The sequence below is a fragment of the Cupressus sempervirens genome, chromosome 4, assembly GCF_028749045.1.
Source record: "Cupressus sempervirens isolate cs-2001-9-10 chromosome 4, ASM2874904v1, whole genome shotgun sequence".
Lineage (NCBI taxonomy): Eukaryota > Viridiplantae > Streptophyta > Pinopsida > Cupressales > Cupressaceae > Cupressus > Cupressus sempervirens.
The window spans coordinates 258199205-258220653 of NC_143121.1; positions in this window are offsets into that span (position 1 = coordinate 258199205).

Genomic DNA, 21449 nt, shown 5'->3' on the forward strand with positions numbered 1-21449 from the left:
CAATGTTTGATTCACCTCAACTGAATCATCATTCTTTGATAATTTACGTACTATCACCATAGGTGTGCTTATTGGCTTCAAATCCTCCAATCCAAAAGTTTTCAATATCTTCTTTACATTTTTTGACTGAGTGATGTATAAACCATATTTCATCTAATGTACTTGCAAACCCACAAAGAACTTGATCTCATCAAACATAAACATCCCAAATTCTTTCTTCATTTCACTTGCAAAAGCCTTATGTAAAGTATTTTGATCTCCAAATATGATATTATAGACAAAAACTTTAGATAATAGAATAGCTTTTCCTTTCTTTGTCTTCAATTACAAATTTTTATTATCATTAGTCCTCTTAAATCCAATCTTCATAAGATAATTATGAATCCTTTCATACCTTGCTCTTGGAGCTTGCTTCAAACTATATAAAGTGTTGTGTACTCTACATACCATATTTTTGTTATTAGCATCAATAAATCCTTTTATCTATTCTATATAAACCTCTTCCTCCAATATACCATTCAAAAATGTAGACTTAATGTCCATTTGATAAATTTTGAAACCTTTGTATGCAAAGTAAGCAAGCAAAGTTCTTCCAATCTTGCAACAGGAGCAAATTTTTCTCCATAGTCCATCCCTTCTTCTTGTGCATATCCTTTATAAACTAATCTTGCCTTATTCCTTGTGACTTCACCATTTTTATCTAACATGTTTTTGTGTACTCGCTTGGTTCTAATCACATTTTTATCTTCTGGTCTAGGGTTCATGTCTTATTTTTCTCACTTTGTTCAATCTCTTCTTCCATGGCTTTACTCTAATCCACATATTCTAAGGCATCTTTTACTATTTTAATTTCTTGCATGCTTAGTAATCATGTATCATTTCCTAACCTATTCCTTGTCATTGGTCTTTATCTCGAATGATTTGTGCATTAGGGTGATGTCTATTAATGTAGTTTGACAATCTTGGTTCCACTCTATTTTCTTTATTTGGTCTCTCAAATTTTGAATCACTATTTACATCTTTATCAGGTAGTTCAACATCACTTTCATATACACTAATCTCATAAATAGAATGTGCCTCAACTTCATTCTATAACTCAACACCTAAATGTAGCTCAGTTCCTAAACATAACTCAAAAGTCATAGTATGTGACTTGACGGTTATTGAAACTTGTTGTTGGTTTGAAATTTTATTTATAGCATCTTCATTAGCAAGCATAGATTCATAAAAGTATACAAATTATTTCTATTCTTCTAGTTCCTTCATAGGTTCAGCCTCATGTACTTCTATATATTCATCAAATTTCATATTTGCACTTTCCACAACTTTGTTAGTGTTAGTATTTAAACACTTATAAGCTTTACTTATGGAATAGCTAAGGAGTATACCTTCTTCACTTTTTGCATCTAATTTATCTTTCCTAAAACCCTTGATAATATAACACTTTCTTTCAAATACCTTAAAATATTTTACATTAGGTGGTTATCCATACCATTATTCAAAAGGTGTTGAATGAGTACCTTTCTTGACTTGTAGATGGTTCAAGGTATAGAGAGTTGTACTTACAACTTGTTTGTAGTAATTTCAAATCAAAATTTTTATCCATCATGAGTGTCCTAGCACATTCCATTATAGATCTATTTCTCCTTTCAACAATTCCATTTTGTGGAGGGGTCCTAGGCAAAGATGTTTGTCTTTTGATTCCTCAAGAATTAAAAAAAAATCTTAAACTCATTTGATGTAAATTCTCCTCCTCTGTCAGATCTCAAACATTTTAGAATTTTACTTATTTCCTTCTCAACTCTTGTTAAGTACCACTTAAACATTTGGAAAGCACTAGATTTCAATTTCAAAAAAATAATTGTCATCATTATAGAATAATCATCAACAAATAACATAATGTACTTATCTCCTTTGTAGTTTTTCATTTCAATTGGTCCACACAAGTCAATATGAACAATCTCTAATATTCCTTTAGAGGTATGAGTCTTACTCTTAAAACTTGACTTTGTCATTTTGCAAATTATGTTCTCAGGGTTCTTCAACTTATGTAAACCTCTAACTCTTCTCATGTTATTGATACTAACCAAGTTATCAAAATTAACATGACTTACCCTCTTGTGCCATAGCCACACATCATAAAATTCTACAACTAAACATTTAGCATCCTCTATATTAAGGTAGAATAGATTACCTCTAGTTTGATCACCTTTTCTAATTATTTTTCCATCAATAGAAATCTTGTTCTCAAACTCAACCTTGCAATTTGAATTATTTAGTTATGATACATTCAAAAAATTACAGTTAAGTCCTTCAACATAATAAGCATTGTCACATGAAATATTTTCTATGAGTTTGATAGAAAATTTTCCTTTTATTAAACATGGTGCATCATAACCAAATCTTACACTATTTCCATCATAGCAATTCAATTTAATGAGCTTACTTTTATCTCCAGTCATTTGATGTGAACACCCACTATCAATGATCCATCTATCATTCTTGTTCACACAAGACACAAGTACAGTTGCCTCATCTTCATTAGATTCATCCTTTATTGAAACATAGACCACTTAATCATCATGATCATTAGATTCATCTCTTGTTTCCTGTTTATAAATGTGTCAAGACTTCTTGCCTTTGTCTTTGTAATCTTTGTTGTCTTCATCTTTTCTACTTTTGTACTTGCCACCACCTCTGTAGTTCTTCTTCTCTAGACATCTAGAAGTAATATGACTAACCTCATTGCAATTGAAACAAATGATAGGTAGTTTAGCTTTAAACTTTCCTTTACCTCTATGAAATCTCCTTTCTAGTAGTGCTTCAAGTTGATGTAGAAGTTGTGAAAACCAACTTCACAGTTTTCCAAGAACACCTGCATGCAAATAACCTATTCTCGAAAAGAAACCAGAGAAGGAAAAATGTACAAATTGGAAATATCAATGGAGTGAGAGAAAAAATGTATTCCAAGATAATTAAAAATAGAATACAAGAGTTCAACCTTAAAGGTGAATGAAACCCTAAAGGGAAATAAATAGGTTGGGCATTATAATTAATATAAAATATTAATTATATGTACCTAAGAGATAGTTTAACTAAACTAGAAAAATAAACTAATTAATTAATTAAATCAAGATGATCTAATTAATAAATGTAAAATAATAATTACTCTAACACCCCCCTTAAGCAAAGCTCAGGAGGTAAGCTAACCTAGCAAAACTATGAAAGTAGGAAAATGGGTTTCGGCAACAAGGCCTGATTAGGTATCCAAAACAAGGAAATCTTTGTAAATTAAAACAAAGGAGAAAAACTAGTGGGAAAAACCCCAAGAGAACAAACATGCTGAAAAAAGATGAAAGAAGGCCTCAACAAGACCCCCCAAGCATAGACCCCAACATAATATATCATGGTGATGCAAAAGGTTCAGTGAAGATGTTAGAAACCTATGTGTTAGTGGGAATATAATCCAAAGAGAGAACACCATCCTGGATCAACTAACAAATGAAATGCATATGAAGCTCAATGTGCTTAGTTTATGGGAAAAATGAATAGTACTTTGATTATCACACCACATAATAGTGGGATGATTAGGAGGAAAACCAAACTTAGTCATCAACCACCAAAGCCATAAAATATCCTAACTAGCAAGAATTTCTTCTCTATACTTAGCCTCTATAGATGAAAGTGTGTGATCATGCTACTTCTTACACGACCATGTGATAGGACTAGAACCAAGATGAAAAATAAAGCTAGAAGTAGACTTTTGATCATCGACATCACTAGCCCAATCTAAGTCAATGTATCCAACAATATGAGGAGTCCATGATGTGTAATGAATGCTATACATAAGTGTGCCCTGAATGTATCTCTAATATGCTTGGTAGCTTGCTAGTGACTCTCATGAGGCTCATGTGAAAACTAAGAGACAAGACCAACTGCAAAGGAGAGATCAGGATAAGTACGTGTTAGGTACAAAAGGCTACCAACTAACTACCAATACAATGTGGGATCTATTGAAGGTGAAGTGCAAGAGGTAGACAAAGTAACACCCAACTAAAAAGGTGTGGGAGTAGGCCTGCAATGAAGCATGTCAAAATCTCAAAGCATGTCAAGAGCATACTTTTGCTAGTAAACAAAGATTTCAGCAGAGGATTAAACAATCTATAGACCAAGAAAATAGTGTAATAGACCAAGATCAGTCATCTAAAACTATTTCATCTTTTCTCACTAAACATCTTGAATCATAGAGGATGAGATACTAGTGAGAAGAAGATCATCAACATATAACACAAGGATCAAAATATCAGCCTCAAGATGTTGAATGTAGACTATAGGATCGAAATTCTAGCATGTGAATCCTATAGAAAGCATAAAGGAGTCCATGTTCTCATAGCAAGCCCGAGAGGCCTATTTGAGATTGTACAATGAGCATCAAAGTCTACAAACCAAGGAGGAATCTTGCACAAATCCTTGAGGTTGCTCCATGTAAATCTCCTCAGTAAGATCACCATGCAAGAATACACTGTTCACGACCATCTAAAAAATGGTCCATCCTTGAGAAGCTACAAGGGATAAGACAAGGAAAATAGAGTTCATCTTGGAAATAGGGGCACATGTCTTAGTGTAATCAATACCCTCAACCTATGAAAAACCCTTTGCAACAACACATGCCTTGTGCTTATCAATAGAACCATCGGCAAAAAACTTAGCATGATACAACCATTTGTATCACACTAACTTTCTTCCCTTAGGAAGAGAACAAAGATCCTAAGTATGATTCTTCATCAGAGAAGAATACTCCTTCATTGCACCGTCCCACTCAGAATTTCATGTCTCTACTACAAATGTCTAAAGATCATCACAAATAGCATGACTAAGAAGACTAAAACCTATAGTATCAAATTAGGTGCAATGGAAAGTGGAAGGGTCACCAGCTAGAGATCCTACAGCCTTAACTATAGCTTAAGCCTATTTAGACATTTGTGGAGGATCTTGTGGTGGAGGTAAATGGGGATCATCAAGATCATCATCCTCATCATCTAGAAAATAAATTGGAAAGGATGAGGAGTAGCGGTAAGTGAGGTAGACTCTAGAGACAAGGTATATTGCAGGAAGGCACTCATCAAACTAGACATTTTGTTAAAATAGGACCTCTCTAGAATCAAGATCAAACAACCTATAAGCCTTAACATCCTCAAAGTAGCCAATAAAAATGAGGTTTTGATTCTTCCACTCCATTGCTCTCCTTTGAGCATCTGGTACAAATGTCCATGCTTCACTACCAAAAACTTAGAATGAAGATACATTAGGCTTGACATGAGACCAAGCCTCCTTAGGAGTCATATGTTGAATTTCCTTGTGAGGCATCCGATTCTAAATATAGTTGGCATAATTGATTATCTTTTCCCAAAAAGATGAATCCATGGACCTAGACTAAATCATACAATCAGTCATCCCTCAAAGTGTTTTGTTCTTTCTCTCTACCACACCATTCTGTTGAGGGTTGTAAGGTAGTGAAAACTAATGCTTAAGACCATGTTAAGAGCAAAAATCCTTGAAATCTTGGTTCACATACTCCCCCCATTATTTGTGTGTATCTGTTGAATAGAAAGACTAGACCACTTCTGCACAAATGTCTTGAAGACTCAAAATGAATCAAAGACATTAGACTTGTACTTCAAAAAGTACACCCATGTGTATCTAGAGAAGTCATCAATGAAAGTAAGCACATATCTAGCACTAAAAAGGAGTGGGAAATGACATGAGGTCACTTTGAATAAACTCCAATGGTGCCAAAGCACAAGTAGCACATCTATGTGGAAAAGGATCCCTATGTTGTTTTCCAAGAGCACAACCTTGACAAACACCTTATGTGTAGAAAATCTAGGGAAGTCCAAGAAGAAGTGCCTATGTACTCATTTGCTAAAGCTATCTATAATTGACATGGCCCAAATGCTCATACTAGAGTCTACTTACTAAATCTACATGTGCTACAAGATAGGAACCTATGTCATCAAAAGACTCAAATCCATCAAATACGTAGAGGTAAGATGCAGAGTCAACACTCCCACTAGCCACAATCAACTTAGAATCATGTAATTCCTAAATAACAACATCATGTGGTGAAAAATCAATTATCTCACCAGAGCTAGAGTGGAAAATCTAATAAATAGATAATAGGTTCATCAAGATGTCATGGACAAAAAGAACATCCTGAAGAGAGCCCCTAGCCAATGCAACAAAACCAAAACTCAAGACTAAAAGATGTGATGAGTTCCCAACATCAATCTATGAAGTAGCACAAGTAGCAATTGAGGTGACTAACTATTGAGTGTTTTTCATATGGTGAGAGGCATCAAAATCAAGAATTTAGGTAGGCCTAGAAGTCATAGCTTGTGCAGTAAGAGCATGACCTTTTCTTGAAGGGGGGATGAAGACTTGGGAGCTAAAATGTGATGCTCCTACATGGCTTCCTCTAAAGCCTCCAAACATTTCTAACACCTAGAAAATGGGATGTCAATCCTTTCCACAAAACTATAGGTCTCAACTAATTTTTTCTTAGTCTTGGAGGTAGGCTTAGTAAAATTCAAAGAAGATTTACCCTTGGAAGGGTTAGCTGGAGGTTTGGAATTAGTTTTTGGTGTATCTTTCTTTGGTTTGGCTTTCTATTTTGGTTTCCCCTGAGAAGATTGAGAAACCAATGCTTGGCTAGAAGAGCCAAAAGCATCCACCTATTGGATCTTTGTTTATTCCCATGTCAAGTAATCACTGATTGTCTCAAAAAAATGCATTTGATGTTTGTTATCCAAGGCATCCATAGTGGAGTAGAAACTGAAAAAAAAGATCTGATACTATTCTTGCAACTTTGAGAGTATAAAAAAAATACACTCATCATTTTTTTTTTTTTTCCCACATCCCTACAAAACTATACATAGAGATTTGAACTTAATCAAGAAGTTCTGAATGATAGGAAATCTGGTAGATGTCAAAGAAGTTAACTCTACATCAAGTTGTAATGCCTAGAACTCATTCACTATGCCAAACAAGTTGTGAAACTTGGTCCAAATAGCTTGAGGAGTGGTCAAACCATCCAAGTGAGATGAGGGATTGTCAGAGATGTTCAGTGTAATCAATCTCATGGGTTCATCCATTTTGCTTCTATGCTAAAGAACCTCAAAAGGGTGTTGTAGGATAGGTTGATTCTCATCTAGACATGACCATAAGCCACATGACATAAGAAGCTAAGTCATGTGTGCTTTTTGATTGTGGTAGTTGTGTGGCATCAGTCGGGCCACAAAGGGGTCTGACATTGAGAGAAGAAGATGAAAATAGAAGGGTCAATTCTGAAGTAACTTATAGAATGGAAAATGCACCCCCCACAACATATAAATATATCCCTCGTAAATCAAAGAAACAACTATAAAAAGCACAAAAATTGAGAAAAAACCTTAATGCTAGATGCAGAGAGGGAGGAAACTAAAGGCTCTACTTCAATGCCAAAAATAAGAATTCAAATGACCTCATAAAAAAATAAAACCTATATCATTGTGTCCAACTCAAAACTAGCTTTCTAACACTTCTTTCAAATTAAAAAAAGACCTCTATATGCTCAAGTTATGTCGAAAAAATAAACTGCTCCTCCAAAGAATAAGTTCTCTAAAAAATTACAAGCACTAGAACAAATTTGATTGCCATATGGTTGTCAAATGGCCATCTACCAAAAAAAATTGGTGACTGGAAAATGATGTCAGCACTCCAAAAAATGATGTCAGCCAGCTGGAAAATAATGTCAACAACCTAGAAAATTGTCAGCCAAAATGATGATGTCAGTGGTTAGAATGTTGATGTCAGTAGTTGGAATGCTGATCATAGTGGTTGGAATGTTGGTGTCACCCTATTATTAGTTGCTAGGTAGTGGGTTGATAGAGGTAATAGTCACTAAGTGAGGTTACGTTGGTGGCAGTAGTCACTAGATGATGTTGTGTCAATGGCGGTGGTGGGAGGGTGGCCAGTCAGTGGTAGCTAGGCATGGGTCAGGTCACTAGTGGTGCATTAGTTGTGGTGGGGCATAGGTTGGGTGCCCAATGATGGTGTTAGGGTGGCACTTTAGTGGCTACCAAGATGAGCAGCCAAATTTTTTTTTTTTTGATTTTTTGATTTTTCAATCCATACAGCCGCAAAGAGGCCAATTTTTTTTAGAGGCTACAGTGGCCAAAATTTGTAAATTTTATATGAATTTTGACTATACTAGGTCTTCTAAGCATGATGTCAATGTCCAGTTTTTCCCAAAGTGTATCAAAAAAGGCACCTCCTCCAAATTGAAGAAAAAAAACTTCAAAAAAATTGGGGTTTCTATGTTCAAATTGTAGCTTCAAGATCTCCAAACCAAGCAGCAACAGAGAAGCTCTAATACCATGTAGAAGTTGTGAAAACCAACTTCATAGTTTTCCAAGAACAATTGAATGCAAATAACCTATTATTGAAGAGAAACTAGAGAAAGAAAAAAGTGCAGCTTGAAAATCTCAATGGAGTGAGTGCAAAAATATAATCCAAGATAATGAAAAATAAAATACAAGAGTTCAATCTTAAAGGTGAATGAAACCCTAAAGGAAAATAACTAGGTTGTGCATTATAATTAATATTAAATATTGATTATATGCACCTAAGAGATAGCTTAAGTATACTAGAGTAATAAACAACTTAATTAATCAAATCAAGATGATATAATTAATAAGTGTAAAAGAATAATTACTCTAAAAATTGATCTACATCTTCCTCATCTGTATCACTATCACTAGATATATATTTTGTCCTTTTTTTTCATCTTCTTCATCTCATTAGGTTCCTTCAATGATAGCTTGGCTATGAAAGCATATTCAATATTGTCAGTTTTGTAATTATCAAAATTAGATAGCTCAAAAGAAGTGAACCTACCTACGAGACCTTCCAATGTCAAATTAGAAGAAACTCTAATAGCATAAATGGGCAACAATATTCTCAAAACTTTTCTTAGTAGCCTTGTTGTAGTTCTACAACACATGCCCCATTTATTAATAGAAATGGGGATCCCATCCTTTATTTTGGGCTTTTTTAGACTTCTAAATTTCAGATCCTAGTTAACTTAAGGTCCTTCATAAGCCCCTAATTCATGTCTAGGTCCTGTTGAATAACTTGAAGGTCAAAAGTTTAAGATAATTCAAAGAAAATCTAAGTGCTAAGAGTTTTGGTGCACCACACGAGGTGCACTAGTGTACCCAAAGTGAGATAAGAGACCTTTTTGCAAGGTACAACTATGCAATAATGTAACTGCGCACCTGACCTACTCTGCCAAGCTTACAAAAATCTATTTATGGGGGAGGTAGCCCTCTCTTCCCACTTTTCTTCGCTCATTTATGCTTTTAAAAAAAAATTTACTCCCTTCGAGTGCAACATTACACTAGGCGAGGTGTGAACCTCTCTACTATCCTACACACATTGTAAATGACCCTGCACCCCAGTCGAGTGCACATCAACACACCTATTTGGCTATGTTGATCCGCACCCAACCACCACTTTGTTCAAAGAAAATAAGAATGTAGCACTAATCTGTGCACCTTCCCCCACTTTGCAAAAACATAACTAAAAATTCATACATTGACTTGAATATTGGTGTGCACTAGTGCACCTAACTTAGTGTGCTAGTGTGCACTAATGCACACAAAAATTTAAAAAACTTAAGGACCCCCCTAGAGATGGGTGCACTTTAGTGCACCTACCTAATTGCACTGATGTACACCTAAATTCAGCCAAAAATGAAAAACCCAAAAAACATTAAAGAACACAAGCAAAACCAAATTAGGTGCATACTAGCACACCTCACTTGGTGCACTAGTGCACACATAAAATGTTAAAAGAAGCTTCATAAATCATGAGTGTTGCACATTAGGCACACCTCCTAGGTGTTCTTGGTGCACTTATTTTTTTTTTAGGCATTGATGTAGGTTTTTCTAGTGTTTTTTATGCATCTAATTTTTGGGGTTTTGTGGGAGTTAAGTTTAGGGGTTAATTCATTTATTTCTTCTTCAACTCCAAACTAATGGATATCCTTTTGTATAGATATAATGGCATCTTCATCAGCTTCCATGGGTGAGAAAATGACATTGAAACCTGTGATCTTCAAATTTCAAGTCATTCCAACAAAGTCTAGGTTTCAAGATAATTAATTAGAGATAAAAGATAGAGACTTAGGGCATACTAATTTGGGAAATTCTTGAAGATTTGTAACAAACCTACTAAGAGGGCTTCTATGGTCTCTGCATTGATCCGCTTAGGGCTAGTAAATGTAGCTTTCCACCCAATCTCAGTACAAGCTTCAAAACTCATAATGACACTTGCAGAACACTTTGTCTCTAAGGAGATAGTTGTGAAGATCATTACTAGGGAAATTGTCCTTGATCTCTGACTTGACCATATTGAGTAGGTATTCCATCTTCCACATCTAGATCAATTCATCAAGCTTACCTATGAACAAGCAGAAAGGTGGTACCGAGAGCATTATTTAGTCAGATTACCTTATAGAGAAGACTCCTATGGGAAAGAAGATTGGTAAAGTTGACATGACCAGAGGATACATGAAAGAAGATATTAGATATACAATTATATTTTTGAGTAGGGTTATGGGTTTACTAGCAGCCAAAGATTTGAACATCTTTATGGTGCATTTCATTGAGACCATCAAGATGAAAAAGATGCCACTTAATTGGGCCTCTACTTTGAGTGAAAATTTATGTGAACAATTGGAGGTAGTAAAGAACAAAATAAAGTTTTATATGATATCATATTTGGTGTACTTGTTAGCTACAAGGGCAACAGACTATCCAAGGTTGTACAAGAGGGGTAGTATGAAAGATCCTAATACATGGCCATGCATCGTCTACTCTCAGTTGGTAAAGAAGAGACTCTTAGAGTAGAGAAAGGGGTATATAGTTCTTAATAATGCATTCATATTTTCCATAATTAGATTCATAGAAGGAGATTATAAAAGGATATTATCAAAATATGTAGTGGCATAGATAACAGTACTCAGTGTGTATTACATTCAATTAATTTTTTTTACATATCTAAGGGTAGTTGGTACCACTGTCAACCTGAAGAAACTTCCAAGGTACCCTTGTGATAGACTTGTCCTCTTGGAGATTACTTGACAAATTGTGTTTGCATATGATAGAGTCAGAAAATAACATAAACATTGTTGGATATGGCCTTTGACCACAAGACCATTTCAAGTGCTTCAGAAACAAGATATTTCATCTTTTGAATGTGAATGGGATCAATATCCCTTAGAAGAGTATAACTCTCCAATGCCATATTTTGATAATATCCGAAGAGTACAATATCTAGCAAGAAAGACATTTTAGCATGAAGAAGCCATTGAGGATCATTGGATGAATGCTACAAATGACTATGATGTCTGAATAAGGGATTATTGTAGGATGACTTTGTACTTGGTAGAGAAGGTCTTTAAGATAAAGATTCCATTGAAGATATTACAACAAGACTCAGGGGAGTTGCTTGATCCTTTGTTCGATATAGATAAAATTGGGGAAAGACCCATAGTGAATGTTGAGGTTGATAGAGAAGAGAACTTTGACATTAACCATAGGGCAAGGGACATCATTAAAATGATGTAGGATTGGATCAAGAAACCACTTAAACTTGATCCAATACCTGAAATAGTAATCTTCCATGCACAAGCCCACCCAACCAAAGGTAGAGGGAAGAAATTCACCATCCCTACCTTTGCAACTTAGTCACCAATAAGACCTAAAATGATATACCAACTTGATAGACCAATTGGATGCTATCACCTCAGGAGAGAAAAGGAAAAGGCAAAAGAAAGAGGAGTTCTCCCCAAAGAGTCGAACTAGAGGAAGGTGAAATCCTGGCACCCCCACAACAAGAGGAAGTAAATGTACAAGGGTTTGAGGATACTAGAGCATCACAAGTTCAAGATGACCCACAATTGCCACCAGCTGCTACACCTAGTCAAATAGAGATAGAAGTTGAGGTTGAAGAGGTCCCTCTACCTCAGCAAATAGAACAAGCATCCCCTACTATGCCTAAGAAAGGAAGAAAGATCAAAAATCCTATCAAGAAAATAAAAAGGGTGATTAGGAGGGTAGTTTCTTTCCCATCTATTTCAAAATATATTCCTAAAGAAGAGGAAGAAGAAGATGATGAGGACAATGTACCCTTGAATAGGAGAACCTAGCTAGCAAGAGCCATGAAATAGGAAACAAGAAGAAGTTCTACTACTATACTACCACCAAACCTAGAAGAACCTCTACAAATGACCACATCAGAGGATGAAATGCAATAATGGATTGATGAGCAGGATGTAGAGGGTACTATTATCTTTACGATGTCAAATTTTGATTTCATGCCCATAGGTACTGAATTGGTGGGAGATAAGATCATGGATATGACAATGAATGAACCCCAACAAGAGGACTGGAATCAAATTCCACTAGAGTCATAGGGTCTCGAGATAACCCCTTCATCCCCATTGCAAGGCATAGTTATGGATAAGGGCTCTACTACTTCTCTACCACCAAGTACTGAAGAAGAGCAAGTCCAAAAGCAATAGGAGGAAGAGACACAACAAGTATCAACCAATGAAGAATCTAGAGAAGTGAAAATGGTTCAATATCCTTAGCAAGCCTCCCAAGACACCAAGTTAAGAACTATGGGCTCCATTGAAATAGAGACTACAAAGGAAGAACCCTCACAAGGGAGAAAACCCTAGAAAGGAGTGATAAGGGAAAGGGGATAGTAGAGTAGACTCCTTCATCCTCAAGAGGAAGGCCTTTGGTGGAATGGGTTTCAAGATGGTTGCAAAAGGAAATGATAAGAAATAAAAAGCAACAATTCAATTCCAATGAAGAGGACATGATTGAGTTGATTGAGGTTCTAAGAAAACTCAAATCCCCATCAAAAGAGGCTAGAGCATTAACTTTCATCAACAATGATTGGAATCAAGATTTATTTGCACAAGTGGCTATTCCTCCTCCTAATGAAAATGTAGAAGATTTGACTCCACAAGATTATCAAATTAGAGAGGTCATGCTTGGGAAGCCTACATTGGATACAACCAAGTTGATGGTCACAATGGGGATGAAGGAGTTATTCAGAAGTTTGGAATAGGAGGGGGAAAATTTAATAATAGTTTGAAGGAAAAATGAAATCCTAAAGGGATATTTAGTTGAAGTTGTTGGTCCCTTGGATCCTGAACACCTTGAGGAGACTCTGAATGTTGCACTGGAAAGAAGAGATAAGGGGGGTGTACATTAGATCTATTTTTGAATGCCTATTAGCAATGGTGAGAAAGTTTTGAGAAGAAAGGTGTTCTGATCATCTAAGGAAATTTGAAGCTACTTCATGCTATGTAAGAAAATGTGGATAAAATCATAGCAATATTGAAGCAACATTTCAGTATTATGGATGAGGTACATGCATTGGGAAAAGATTTGCAGTTGTTACAGGCAATCAAGGGCTAGAGATATAGAACACTTATGGATGTATATACTAAAAAAGAGCTTGATTTCATTGATGATTGGATAGAAATGATAGAAAATGGTAATAAAGTAATGGAATCATTACACACAGAGATCCATCAGCTCAAAGACCAAGCCTAAGAGAAAATTTTGGAGGCAGAGAAACATTACAGTGATACATGTCTAGACATATTCAAAGATGATGCACTAGAGAAATCGATACCAGTTAAGGCAGTAGTCTAGAAGTTTATAAATATTTTTGATGAGGTTTCTAATGATGATGACATCTAGCAGACATTCAAAATAGAAGAAGCCTTGTTAGAGTTGGATACTAAACTTAGGGATTTTGTTGAGACCCATATAGAGGTAGATAATTACTAACAAAATGTTAAGGATAAGTATAATGCTTTAGATTTACCATAAGTGGAAAAGATCACCAAGATTATTGAAAAATTCAAAGGCAAGCATCCAGACATAGCTTTGGTATGAAGAGCGACAAAACCCAGAAGCTAAAATTTCAATTTTGACACTTGGTGAAATTTTGTAATTTTGGATCTTTGAGGTGCATTGGTGCATTGTTGTGCTAGTGTTCTTTTTGGTTACTAAGTGTTGGAAGAATTTTGAAGAAGTAAGAGGTGTGTAGGTGTGTTGATGTGCTTTCCTCTAAGGTTTTCTTTTTCTAGAGGTGTGTTGATAGTTAACTGCTAGTTCCAAAATTAGAGCTTTGCACTAGAAACACATTCTAACCGTAGTTTAACTCCAACATATTCCCAGTGAAGGATTAGCTTGTATTTTTGACACTTCTAGACACTTCTACTTTGATTGAAGGCTCTCTTCTTCTTATTTTCTCATAATTTCTTTGTTTTATGACATGTAAAGGCTCATACATCCAATTAATGAATATAAAAATGGATGGAGTCCTACTAAGCACCAATTGGATTGTTAGTTTCTTTGATTAAATTAAAAGCATACTATTGCATGAAGATATCTCTCACTCTCAACATGAATTGAGGAGGTGATTTCTTATAAATACAAGATTGTATTATGTAATCAAGGCCACCGTTATTTTGTAATAATATATGCTTTTGGTAGTCACATTTGGAGTGTAGTAATTCTTGCCTAAATGTGTCATATTTTTTTGTGAATGTATGTTCATGTAATTGTGATTGAACCAAAATTTTATTGCATTATTTTTGGTTGTGTGATCTTTTTAAATTTTTTTGTTTGCTACGGTATGACAAATTCTACTAATGTATCTAGCTCAAGAAGAAATCATCAAATTGTGCCTGCATAACTCTTTATCTTGCATGAACATACTTTTTGTGGCCTTGTAATTTGATGAAGAGTGAAATATCATATGGTTATTAAGTTTCCCATTGACTATTGCATCAGTGGAATCAAGGAAGCACTACTTCTACTTTCATTGGTTACCTACCAATTTCTTCAAAATTTTATCTCGTAGACATGTTGCTTCTATAGCTTATGTCTATTAGGATTTTATTTTCACATTATTTTCTTTATAATTATTTTTATTTGCTTTACTAACCCATTGTTAAAATAGGAAGTCATACTAGTTTCATTTTTGGATTGTTCGATTGCATTCATATAAAACAAAAAAAAAATGAAAAGATAGTTCTTTTGCATATTTATTTTGAAGTAGTGAGTAGATTCTACATCTTATCTGAAATCATTCGAACCAACAAAGGCCTCCTTGTGAATGAAAACATTTATTTTCAATAGAATGGATTCCAATAGGTCACAAGATCACCTAGAACCTTGGAGTTGATTCATAAGATTGACTTTTCAAGAGAGGAGTTCGAAAGAATTCCTGCTATTTAGCATTGTACATAATGAAAACTCAACAGGTCTCATCATCTATCTTACCAATAACTCCTCTTATTTTATTAACAACATCTTTTATCCTAGAGAAATATTGAACAATATTCTCACCTTCTTCCATTCTCATATCATTGAACCTACCTCTAAGACTTTCAAATTTGGCTCATAGAACATTTGTGTCACCTCAATAGATAGTGTGTAGAGCATCCCAAATTTTCTTTGCACTCTCATAACCCTTGATATCATCAAACTCAACATAACTTAGGGAAGAGACAATCTCCAACTATAGTGCCTGCCCCTAGTTTTGTCATGCCCATATTTTCTTACCCAAAATAAAACATAGATTCTTTTAAAGGAAGACATGATTTAGATAACTATTTTCTACTACAAATTTCAGATATGCACTATAAGGAAATGAAAATTTTATTAACTAATTTATTTCAACTCGAAAGAGCATTAGATTTAGATTTCTATTTTAAAGTCTTTCAAATATAAATCTTAATAAGACACAGAACTACTATTTTTTTCCCTTTATTTTCTTGTATTCCAATAGAAAACCTTTCATACATCACAAATGTAAGATCACAACTTCTCTTTTGCATAGGGTCATATACACAATCTTGAATCAAATAACAAGACTTAGCTTTTATAAGTTTCATTTACATTTCTTTTCAAGATTCAGTAAAGAAAACTATAAATACTCAAACAATGCTCGTTTTCCACCCTACCAATTAATGGCATCATGAGGCCTCTGGTGCCCTATCCATACCCCTAAGCAAGAAATCATTGCATCTAAGGATCATAGATGTTATCATATGAGTGAGTTCCTAATACAAGAACAATATTTTAAACTACACTTGTTACACATTTCAGACTTACACGAATCCAACTCAAAGAGAAATACTACAAAAGAAAAGGGATAGAAAGACTCATCTCTCTCTTCTTCTCCTCATACTAGTTCTGCAATCATCTCTCCCCTTCTCCATTCTCCTATTCTGCATATAACTTCCCCTTTTCATCTCCAATAATGGTGAATGGTCCATCCTCCAAAGTCTTCCTCCCTCTTCTTCAAAAACCCATAACCCATTGTCTCCCACTATTCATTTCGTCACATTTGAAGTGGGGCCCTTTTGAGGTGTCATAATGTAAGTTTTAACCATGATTTGACCCTCAACTAACCCCCAACCCTAGGTACTATAAGTGGGTTAGGTTATTTTAACCCAAAATACACTCTAGGGTCCATTTTAATGCCTCTAAAGTCCAACTTTAGTGTACATCCGATTTTACAAGAATTTTGCATGGAGATAGACTTTGATTATTGTATAGGAGTTGGCATAGATTCTTCGAAGGTCTTCATAATCATCCTCTGTACAATTCAAATTAAACATTAGTAACGCAAACCTATAAATATATAATTGTAAAAATTAATACATATCCTTGATTGAACCATAGATCAACACATTAAACCAACATCATATTCTAACATCATTTTCTTAAGAATCATATGTCTATAAAAAATTATTTACAAATGTGTATCATTCATTCTACTATAACTACTTCTCTAATTACAATATTTTTAAGAATAGTAGCCACATTAATAATTCATAACATATGTATCATAACACCTTACACATACATTAATCAAGTTCTTACCATTGAGTCTAAATCTATAATGAGATGGGGTTTTACATACTACCCCTTTGTCCATTGACTTTCTCCTAGAAGTCACCAATGTTTTATGACATCACTCCATATTTATATTATTATTCACATCAATGATCTTTTCATTTAAATTGATTGGCAATTTCTTAAAAATTCATCAAGCATAGGTACTTACTCTCACTAATTATAGGAATCAACTCATAACATCTCTTAGAATAACATAGTTAGTATCACTAGTGTTCACTATGTTATCTACATTCTAATCATTTTTGTACTTCTTTATTTTAAATTAAATGATGCATAATTCACTTCAAAACAATAATCACATAACCCAAACTTGATTTCCATTTTCACAGTCACCTTATGTAAAATGTATTCATCACAAAAAATATATCTATTTAATTTAATTGGCCATAATTCAATTATAAAAACTATCTAATTATCATGATTAGGTAAGATGAATACTATAAGGTATTTACCCATAAGGTAACTCACGTTAGCTAATCAAGGTGTTAACATAAATAGATATTTCATCATAGTGTGAATTAGGTCTAATGCTACCAATCTCATAAACTATCGTGTCATATGTAAAGAGGTCCAACCATTTCCATTTTTAATTAGTGTCAATTGTATGAACAAAATCTATAGTTTATCATAAGTTGAGTCTAACTTTTCACATTAATTAAATATGCAAGATTCCACTACCCAAAGTATCACACACACATTTGCACCTAATATTCAGATGGTTACAAATGATAAGCCAATCTTATTTAAACAATATTAATCATAGCAAGTCACATAAGGATCCTCCATAATCATGTTATTGCATAAGACATATAATTTTCTCTAATGATAAAATTAATATTTACTTCTAATAAAATTATATTGTAGACAAATTAATGATCCTTCTAGTCCTTGCTTGGATGGGACCTTACAAGTTTACATTCAATTATTATTGTCGAACTCTTTAGGCCAATTCATGTTTATGCTTGATGATTAGTAGCAATGTTGCCCATATTATTAGATATTGTTTTCATATTCAGTTGATTATATGACGAGACTAATTGGTGCTAGTTACTTTATGTATGCATGATTATACTTTGATGATGATTATTTATAGTGATTTTAGTCATTTTCCAATGTTATTTAGATGGATTATTTATATGTGTTTTCTATGGATACTTACCCCATACTGCATGTGTATGGTGTGTGTGTGTGTGTGTGTATATTTTCTTTATGTGTGACATTTTTGATGTGGTTAAGGAAGGAAGTCATAGTCACCTACTAGTTGGGATCTACATGATGCACCACTTCCTACCATTGCATATTTAGTTTAGAATATATGTGTTTGTATAGGCATGAATTTTATACAGATTGTAGGCATCGGGTATTGACTTCCCTAAATTTCCAGCATGAGCATACCCTATTGCAATATTTCAATGGTAAAACAAGGGGAGACAAATTCTTGAGTCCAAATCCTAACCTTAAAGTCAATTGTCCTAGAAAATTAGGACAAGTATCTAAGATGATTACCCTTCTAAATTTGTCATATGACATAAATTCATGATTATAACCCTTGAGTTTGATTTTGTATGCTATATTTTATGATGAGTTTGTTAGAAACAATTGTCCACCAATATAACTAGGGGATGGGGGGGGGGGGGGGGGGTTTGTGAATCAATTATATGACAATTTAAACATTTAACCTCTTAAAAAATCTTGACCATTCAAAGTAAACAATAACCATAAAGAGATGTGCACATAGTCAATTACACTAGATATCTTGACTAGAGAAACCCTTGATTAGAGGGAAAACCCTAGTGGGAATGTTACCCACAAAATGATGTACTAATATGAATATTCCTTGTAAGATGATGGACCCTTTTAGGAGTCTATTACAACATTTAGTACAAGAGTCCCTATTAGGAGACTTTGAATCCCTGTTAGGAGATTTCAACCTTGTTAGGAATTGTGGAAGGCAACTGAACCCACTATCCAAACAATTTTAGGATTAGATCAATGAACCCACTATCCAATTGACCTTAGTACTATTCCTTTCAGAATAATAGATGTGTAATAGGCTTTTACTTCTTCCTTTATCTAGTACATCAGACTCCTTCACCTTTAGATCATGCAATCAGATCTAGAACTTTGTGATTAGTAACAGTAACCCTTAAGGTCACGTACATGCATTAGTAAGTCACTCTTCTCTATTTCTTAGTGATTCACAAGTCTTTACTTATTAACTTATTTATGTAAATTTATACCATGCTCAATAATAAATCTTTGAGTCGACCTCACACTTCATTATCATGCATTAAATGAAATACACATTTAATCAATGCTATCAGCTCATAGTTATACAAAAAATTTCACATGTGTGACTTTCATACATGTGCACTCTCTGACATCATCAATGGTTAGTAAACTATCTCTAGTTTATTGCACAATCCTTCATTGCAATTATAATGAACTGTAGCAATCATGCAATAGGAAATGCTTTCCTAATACTCTGTTTCTATACAATTCTCTGTAAATCAATCATATCTTTTGTACATTATTGATTCAAGTTCTATGTAATTTCCCATGTAACAAATACACAATGTAGTATGTGCTAGTAACTGTGCATCATCAGATAAGTAATATAATGTTCTCAATATAGAAATCACAGTTTGTTGCTTTATCGTTCTTCTAGAAACTTATTAAAATGTTGTCATCAATGCCAAACATAGTTATAAATACATCATAACAATGTTCTGTAATGCTCCCCAAAGCATCAACATTCATGCTAATAATCTCCCCCTTTGGCATTGATGGCAATATAGATGAAAAACATCTAGTTCCAAGAATACCAACAAGTCTTTTCAAATTAATCTCTTCATCAATCAAATCTTGTTTCATGAAAATCTCTTCATTGATCAATCTTGCCTCATACAAATCCTTTATTGCAATACTTCACCCCCATAGTACAATGTTTTTCATGCCATAATTCTCCCCCATTGACATCAATGTTAAAGATAGTACACAAATGGTTCAATTTTCTTGAACATCCAATAATTTATCAGCATGACCACAAACTAGTCTATTGCTTCACAAATTTGTATATAAGTCCATAAACAACTCAAGTGTCTAAAGACACTATTGTATACCAATTATCGATTTCCAATAGTCCTTTGCTAACTTTTTTCATCATAGATACTCCTCCATTAAGGAAGCATCAACATTCAATCTAGTCTATCAATGTTGCTATGTTCCCTAGACTAATGCACTTTTGTATCTTTTATTCTGAAATAGGTAGCCTAGCATAACCCCAAGCATACCTCTTAGGTACTCAAACCTATCCTCTAGTAAGACCTTTGTGAAAATGCCTACAATTTTTTCCTTGGTGTTAATGTACTCTAGTTTGATTTCTTTCTCTACAAATTTCTATTTCAACACATGCTACTTTATAACGATGTGCTTAATCTTAGAATGCAAAACAAGATTCTTAGACATGTTAACCATAATTGTGTTATCACAGTAAATGATAATAGGTTCTTTGAATGTAATTCTAGTATCCTTCATCATCATATTCATCCATATGACTTAATTATAGTTGTTCACTATTGCAACTTATTCTACCTTTGTAGTGCTTTACAAGGTGCAATCTTGCTTCTTGTTCAGCCAAGAAAGTAATCTTCCTTGAAGAAAGAATGTTTCTCCACTGGTACTTTTTCTGTCATCCATATTTGCAACCAAATCAACATCAATATAAGTGCAAAGAGTAAAATCATTACTTCTATCATACCAAATGCCATAATCACATGTCCCTTTTAGATACCTAAATATCTTTTTTACTATTGCATAGTGATATTCTTTAGGATCACCCTGAAATATTGTCACAATTCCAACCACATTTGGTATATCAAGTCTACTAAGAATTAGATACTACAATCTTCCAATCATAGATTTGTACTTCTTTTGTTCAATAGTAGGTGTCTCATCGTTGCTTGATAACTTGTGACCAATTACTATAGGAGTTCCAATATGTTTACAATTTTCTAGTCCGAATATTTTCAAAAATAATTTCAAATACTTGGTCTGTTAAATAAAGATTCCTTCTTTATTTTTGAATAATTTATAATCCTAGAAAAAAATTCATTTCTCCTAACATGCTCATCTCAAATTCATTCTTCATATCTTCTAAGAATTTGTTACTGGCTTCATCATTTCCTCCAAAAATGATATCATCAACCAATATAATGGTTATCAACAAACCATTTTCTATTTCTTTCAAGTACAAGTTGCTATCTGTTATTCTTTTAGCAAATCCAAGCTTTGCTAAGTATTTATCTAACCTTTCATACTAGATTCTAGGTGCTTCCTTTAATCCATAGAAGGCTTTCTTTAATTTGCAAACCATATCCTTCTCTTCTA